We start from the raw sequence: 8,520 nt of genomic DNA, 5'->3' as shown, positions 1-8,520 counted from the left end.
GGAAATTTTGGCTGTCTTCCCATTTGGGCAGGGTCTTAGGTGTGATTCTTTGTCTTCGTCAGCATTTCACCTAAGCTCACCACATAATACTTGTGTTTTCAAAATGTTACACCAGTAGCCATACGTGTGGACTGCTTGATTTCATGGGTTCTCAGACTTTTTGTTGTCTCTTTCTGTAGGTTATTGTTCCCCAGATTGTGGCTTTCTAATAATTACACTCCAAACCAAACATTGTTAAGCTTAAATTTCAACGAAGAAAGCCCTCATGACCACTTGCCATCGTTGGCAGTGTCTGGTGTAGAGGAGTCCACAGCGAGATGCTCTGGGAAGGTGGGTCAAGGCCACTTCTAGAGGGAGTATTGTTGCCTAGTTGAGCCCAGACTCTGGAGTCAAAATGACTTAGGCTCAAACCTTATAATTTCCTATGTGATTCAGAATCTGTGAAGGAATCCTAAATGGCCTCACTATTTAATAACTCTGTGGTCTTGGATAAGTTTCCACCCAAATCCTCGGCTTCCTCATCTGTAAGATGGGGCTAATCGTTAGTACCAACCTCAGAGGGTTGTTATGGGAATTCAATGAGTTAATGAAGATAATGAATTCAATGAAGTTAATGAAGATAATGAAGATTCATTACATGGCTGTCACATGGTAAGTGCTTGGTAAACGTTAATTCTTGTTGATACAGTTATTGTTGGTAATAATATCCATGCATCTTAGATGAAATTGGCCAGAAGTTGCCTTAGAGCTTAGGATAGTTCTAGATCAGAGCTGTAAAGGCTGGGGTTAAAGTACAGTCTGGGAGTTGAGGCTGTGAATGACAGTGAAGGAGTCCAGAGCCTCATCAGTGGTGTCAGTGTATCGGAAGAAGGAGGTGAGGGATGGACCAGGAGCTGGCATGTTGCCAGCACGATTCAGGCAGGGAGGCATGAGCATTTCTGGTCGCCGGAAGAGAGGAGTTTTCCCTCCAGGTCCCTTCCTTGCTGAGTCCACGGTCTTAGACTCAGCTTTCAAGAACCTGTTATTGAAAGAGAGGTAACTAGACAGGGAGTAAGTACATTTTAGTGGCTGGACAGGATGACAGCCCTTACTGTAAATAGTCATTCTTCTTTATTCTTCAGCCTCTTGTGAGTTAAGATATCATGAGGTAGTGCCTAGAGATGAACTGATCTTTAATACGTACAGCCAAAGCAGATGCAGACAGTATGTTTGAACTTTGGAGGCGTGAGTATGATATGAAACTGCACGCTATCTCTGAAGATAGCATAATACCTTTCAAAATAAGAGACTATTTCTATAAAGAAGAATCCATACTAATCAGATGAACCAAGAGATAATTTTGATGATTAATTAAGAAATTATAAGAGATCTACTTATTCTTTGTGTCCTGAGTTGGCCCACTTAATAGTTCTTCTGGTTCAAACATTTTTAAAAAAGAGTCATACTGACAGATGCTCAGAGCTTGTGGACTTGGCTCCTGAAGTACCCTTTTCCCTGGTAAGTTCCATTCCTCCTCTCGGCCACCTAGCTGGGCATCTTTCCATCCTTCTCTGCTTCCTGCTCCAACTGAAACACATATTAAGTGCTTTCCGGGTTTCTAAGACTCAACCCTGTAGGACCCGTCTCGCTTCTTTTTATCTTGACATAGTTCTATCTCCTGAAAGATCACTTTTTCAACCCAGAGCCCCTTCCCCCTGGAGAGCTGCTCAGACAGCCCCAGCCAGGAGAAGCTCTACTTCCTGAGCACACCAGAAGGCTCCTGGGTAACCGGGGAGAAGTTTACGAGGGTAACAAGGGGACTTTGGCTCATGCAACCATCCAAAGTTAAACTTACATGACTTTAAAAGTATAGAAAAATGTAATTCGTGCTTAATGAAAAGGGCTTTGAGAATAAATACAATAATTTGGTGGTGGGGCAGGGTGATGCCTCGAACCAGCACTCATTAGGATTCTCATCCATGTCAATAAGCCCTTCCTAAATACATGTATAACTTGGCATATGCCTCGCCCATCTGAAAAGTTTACTGGCTTCTTTTTCATCTGAAAATGGTAGATCCACCAGAATCCTAGAGTTTGCAGAAGTACTTTCACCTACAGGAATTCATCCAACCTTCCAGACATTGTGCAGACTAGAGTAGTGGCAGGGACACTCACAGCTAACTAGACTTTCAAGGTAGAGGTCTAGGGCTGCTGTCCTCTTAGGGAGTATTAGATTCTTTTTTGGGTAGGAAAAGGGGACACTCACTAAGATGGACCAATATTCCATTAAAAAAACCATTTTTTTTATTTTTTATTTTTTTACTTTATGGGTGTAGAGAGAAGTTGCTTGCAGTATGGTATTGAATACAACTACTCTGATCTGAAACATCACTACCTAAAGTCTCACTGTTATAGGAAAGGCCATGTCCTAATAAGAGCTCCCAGAACTTGGGGCATCTTCGGAAGGGAAAAGGAGTTCAAGATCAAATATGCTATGACTTCTGCACTGAAGTGCTTCTATAAAGAGCTATAGCATGAGTTTGGGGTTTTTTTGTGTTGTTTTGTTTGTATTTTAGCCTGCACTCTGGATTCTATAGATCTGGGTTCAAGTCTTTGTGCTCCTATGACATTTTTGGGAAAGTCGCCAAATAAAAATATCAACCTCATAGGGTTCCTGTAAGGATCAAATGTGGTTATAAGTTTTGTGAACTATAAAGTATCAGATAAAGATTTATTATTATGGGAAGCTCCAGGGTTGGTTCTATTTCCTCCAAAATTGATGCATGGTTCGTATTCTAAAACACGAGTATATAAACATGAGATATAAATGAAAATTAAAGCAGTTATCTAGAACGTATAAGTGGTTTAGCCAAAGACTGGATTTGGCAGAACACATTGAACATAATGCCCTGGGAAGGCTCTGAATTTAAGGCCCTCAGAATTCTGCCTCTTATATTTCCTTAAGTCTATTTTCTCAAAATCAATAAATCCCATTTTCAGTAGATGCTCAGCACACACCTCATGCCTATTCCTCATGTATGAGTCAGCTGAGTCCCTTAGATATTAGGTACTGAAAAGAAGACACTCCGTGAGTCATAGAACAATAGAGCTGATGAACGAGAAACATGCCAGAGAGTGAAAAGCCACAGGGGAGCCTCTGAGAATGGACAGCTTACAAACTGAAGGCCAACCCTGGCCTGCCACCGAGTCACCTATGTCCAAGAACACCCAACAGCAGCTTCTGGGACTGTGTGTCTGCAGGTTCTCCCAAGTGTGTATTTCCCAAGATACTTGTTGATCAGGCAGATCCAGGTGTATCCTGTTCACTGCACCTAGAAGCAAACACTCAGGCAAATGGGAGTTCCAGAAGTGAGGACAAGCAGGCTGGTCAATGGGGAGGGTGCTCCTGGGAGCCAGGAGATCTGAATTCACTTCCCTGGAGTTACCGTGCTTTTTCTGGATGTCATTGCAAAACGAGAAGGGAGGGACAGGACAGTCCATAGGGCCTCGCCAAATTGCAGGTAATAAATCTTTGCTTTTCAACAGGAATTTTCTATCACTGAGTCACAGAGATCCCGATCAAGTTTTATTAGTTAATCTCTTCTATTTGAGGGTTAGCCAGAAAATTCTCTGGGAAAATTCTCTGGGAAAAGCCAGAAAAATTCTCTGGGACATTACTGGGAAGGATAGTGAACCATCATCTCACCATCATTGTTATTATTATTATTATTAACATTTCTTCTTCCCAGACTCACAAACTTCACTGGCAGGGTTATTCTTAGTTGGTAGCCAACCTGAGAGCATGTAAGAAATGTCATAAAAGTCCTCAATCGCAAATAACTCCCCAGCAGCCTGCAGTGTTGCTGGGGGGTGGGGGGTATGGATCTCGCCGCTTGATTCTCTTCCTTTGGGCTGTTTCTATTTCCTATAAAAATACAAAGAGTCTGAGGAGAGCACACTCTGTCAATACTAGCTGGTTGGAATAAATGATCTCATGAAATCCTTCCCACCAGCTGGAGCAATGCCTACACACAGGAATTGTTTTGATAGGTGAGGGATGTGGTGGGAAGCCCTGTGCTGAGGGGTCAGGAGGAGCCTGTGTTAGACTAGCTTCCCATGGGGCCAGAGCCTGGCCCAGGTGAGCCCTTTAATGGGAGGGCTGGGGACAAAGCGAGGTCCCCTCCAAGACCTTAGAAATAATGCTAGCAAATTGCTCTCTACGTGTCAAGGAGGAGATCAGCCCATAACAGATCAAAGTAGAAACATACACATGGAAGAGGTAAGAAGCTGCAGGGCCTATGACACTCATAACCAGGGGTGTGCTAGCTAGTGTCGAACAACCAGCTTTCTGGGGGTTGGAGGCATAAACCTGATTTGTGACATTTGCCAATCTCTCTAGTATAAACACTCGCACCGTGGCTAATTTCAAGCTGCCAGTGTGACATCGCCGAAAGCCGAATGGAGGAGAGATGCGCAGGATCGGCGCTCCGGAACTGGCGCAAGTCACTGGGAGCCACGCCCCGCACGGCAACCTTATAATCCGATTGAGTGCATTAGATTTAGAGAGAAAAGATGTTTCCATCAGAGAAGGAATTGATCAGCCATAGAATGGCAGAGAAAGAAAGGGTCCCTGTGACAGACACTGACCATGCCCATATGAGTGCTATCCACAAGAGAGGAAGTCTTGGCAACTTGAACTTGGAGTGGTTCCAAATCCAAATCCATCACCTGACCTGTGAAATGAATGCATCAGGTTATTTTAGCTGAATGCCATTAAGTCTCAACTTACCTAACACCTCTTTTTTTAATCCCATTCCAACCATACAACCTTCAAATCATGACCTGGCTTCCTAGGTTGGCTTGCCTCTATGGCGAGAGGAGGGGTGCAAGATGAAGTCTACGATACTCACTCACAGACTGACCCACAGCTTGAATTAAGCCATATAATGATGCTCTATAAATACATAAGGGGACTTATAATCCAGAAAGCCCTTTCACATTCATCACTGGACCACATTTGACCACAGATATTTTGGTTTTTTACTTCTTCTTTTAAGAAACAGAAGGTCACTGGTGACCTCTGGTCACTATGTGCCAGCGTTTTTACAAGGCTATAATCAGCTAGAACGGAGTAGGCAGTTTGTCATGAACCCCTTCATTTCTTTATCACCTCTCTGACCTGACCCACTTCACTCATTTAAGTTACTTGCTTGGCTCCCATAGCCACTTGGGTTTGCTACTCCCTAACATGACCTCATTTCATTCATATCTATGCTGTGAGCATGAATTATCCAATTTTATAGATTTCAACCCAAAATTCAGAGATTGAACGGACCTTCCTATGATTGCACAGTTAAAGGTGAGAACCAGATCTTAGAGTTGAAGGTTGTTTAGGGTCACCCTCTATGGTTGTACAGATTGTGCACTGCACAACTCTAGGGATGCCTTTCACACCATAGTCTATGTGAATGGAGCCCTCTAGAGTTGTATAGTCCACACTGTATGTGGAAGCCCCAAGACCATTTTCCCTTCCAAAACACCATAGTTTTAATACTGTCACAAATTCAAAATTACTCATGTCCTTTAAATTTTTGTTATAGAACAAATACTCAGATAAGTGAGTGAAATGGTGAATGATCAGGTTGAAACATGGACCAATAAGTCTGAACACAGTACGTCTTAGCTCAGATAGATACATTGTCCAACTTACAGAAACGAGGTAGTTAGTGAAGAACTGGTCCCTAGTGGCCACAATCATGTTAAGGGTGATTTTATTGTTTTGCTCTACAAGGAACCCAATCTCTTTCTAGATTTCAGTCCCCACATGATTAAATGAGAGGTTTGCACTCAACTTCCCAGTTAAGACAGTAGTGCTTAATCCTGGCCAAACATTTAGAATCACCAGGCAGATTTAATTTATTTTTAATTGACGTTTAGGTCCCATCTCTAAAGATTTGAACTGAAACTTCACCAAGAAAGATATACATAATGTCAAAGAAGGGGGGGAAATCACATGAAAAGATGCTCAACATCATCAGTCATTAGGGAAATGCAAATTAAATTTCTGGTGAGATGTATGACACACCTACACCCACAAGAATGGAGAGGAGGTGGAGCCACTGGAACTCTCCTGTTCTGTGGCAGAAATGTAAAATGGTACAACCACTTTGCAAAGCTGCTTGGCATCGTCTTAAATCGCTAAACATAGACCTGCCACGTGATTCAGTCATTCCACTCTGAGCTGTTAATCCAAGAAAAAGAAATCCTACATCCAGACAAAGACTTACACATATGTGTTCAGAGTAACTCTATTTGTAATAGCCCCAAACTAGAAACAGCTCAGATGTTTGGCAACAGGTGCACAGATCAGCAAGTTGTGGTATATCCCACGGTGGAATACTACTCAGCAACAAAAAGGAATTGACACATAACCACACGGGTAAATCTCAGAATAATTTTTAGCTAATGAAGCCAGATAAAAGAAAAGGAATGTACTATGTGATATGTAAAATTCTAAGAAATATAAATGCATCCGTAGCAACAGAAAGCAGATTAATGTTTGCCTGGTGGTGGGGATGGGGGAGGTAAGGAAGGATTACAAAGGGTGTGAAGGAGCTTTAGGGGCAATGTCTATGTCCATCATCTTGATTGTAGTGATGGGTCAGGATATATATTTATGTCAAAACTCATCACATTGTTTAACTATATGCAGTTTATTGTATGGCAATTATACAATGTATGTCAATACAGCTATATTAAAAAACTGATGCTCGGACCTCAGGCTCAGAGATTCTGATTTAATTGGTCTGGGCATCAGTATTTATTAAAAATTTCATCTATTATTCTGGTGTACAACCAAGGTCAGTTCTGTCATTTTAGGTCATTTCAGTTGCCCTGGGCCAGGGGCTTTGGGAGAGCCCTGGATGAGCCTGTAAATAACATCTTGTGGACCAGAGCAGAAGGGGATGGTCCCACAAGAGCAGTTGCTCATGCAAAAGGATGCAAAGTGCTTAAATCCATCGCCTCAGTGCCCAGGGTCCAGCCTAGCTGCCTGGAAGCTGGAGCTACTTTGGCCTTTCACAGAACAGAAGCACCCTCCCCCCTCCAAAATTTATCCATCTATTCCAGCCTGATGCTTTCTTGTGACAATTGTTTTTTCAAAGCTGCCTTTGGTGAGCATGTTGATATTTAAAGTAGATAAAGATGTTATTTAGGAGGGTTTGTATGTGTAGAAGCAGTGTGACTTGCCCCAGCCTGATGGCTCCTAGTAACACCTGTTTGTACAACCTTGGGGATGATAAGAAGCTGATACTAGCTGCTGAAGTCTCAGTGCTAAGGCAGCAAACTGGGGATCCAGAATGCCAGGAAGTGGAGGAGGAATGCTCCCTATCCTGATTCTCCCAGTGATGGCAGCAAAACTTGAGCACTGGCGTAGACCAGGGAACATGGCAGCCAGGAGCAGCTAGAACTAGGGGGATGACCCTTCGTGCCAAGGCCCCTTCTACTCATCCCAGAGACACAGTGAGAAAGATATTGCTTCGAGTCCCATTCTACTTTTTATCAGTTTGGGCAAGGCCTCTCTTTGCCATCAATCCCTTACCTATAAAATGGGGATAACAAAGTCTTCCTCATTTACTTTAACAGAGTTATTGTGGAGATCCAATGAGAAAATGAGTGTGATCAGGATTTAGAAACACGAAGGCATTTTATTTACCATGATTACCCCAGTGTTTTATAGAAGGGAGAAACAAAGGTTGGACTCCATTGGTAGGAAACTGGATGAGCCTGAGGAATAACATCATTACACAGCCTCCAAAGCTCGACTTGCTCTTTACATGACTTGGATGGTGTCACAATCATCACGATAACAATAACAGCTAGATTTTATCGAGCATTTATGTTTTCAATACTCTACTAAAGTGCATCCATATTTTATAGAGGATTTTTACAAAGGAAGTCACCAAGGGCTGGTAGGGAGGTTAACACCTTATCTAAGATCACACAGCTAGCAAGTGGACTTGGGTCTTGCCATGCCACCATCCAGCTCCTAAGTACATAGTTATAACCAGCTGAGATTTCTCCTACAAAGACTGGCTCAGCTCAAGATTTTAATAAATGACTTAAATGCTGTCTGTAGACCTTCTCTCTCAATCCCAAAGCAGGTAGGGCTCTGCTAAGGGTCAGGAAACACAAATCTTTGTTCCAGAATTTTCTGTGCTATCTGGAGATGAGAGTGGGTGTTTATGATTGGGCTTTCAATGCAAATATTTTTTCTTAGCTTTTGAAAATAAACCTACTGAGATAAGATTAGAGTTAATCAGATAGTCTGCAAAATGTGAGATGATATGCCTTTAGAGTTTCTTTTATTTTTTCTTCACGATTTTATTTACTTATTTGTCAGACAGAGAAAGAGAGCACAAGCAGGGGGAGCAGCAGGCAGAGGGAGAAGCAGACTCCCCGCTGAGCAGGGAGCCCGATGTGTGACTCGATCCCAGGACTGTGCGATCATGCCTGAGCTGAAAGCGGATGCTTAACCAACTG

The sequence above is a fragment of the Ursus maritimus genome, unplaced genomic scaffold (assembly GCF_017311325.1).
Source record: "Ursus maritimus isolate PB19 unplaced genomic scaffold, ASM1731132v1 scaffold_16, whole genome shotgun sequence".
Lineage (NCBI taxonomy): Eukaryota > Metazoa > Chordata > Mammalia > Carnivora > Ursidae > Ursus > Ursus maritimus.
The sequence above is the reverse complement of the archived record's forward strand: the minus strand, read 5'-3'. Positions refer to the sequence as shown.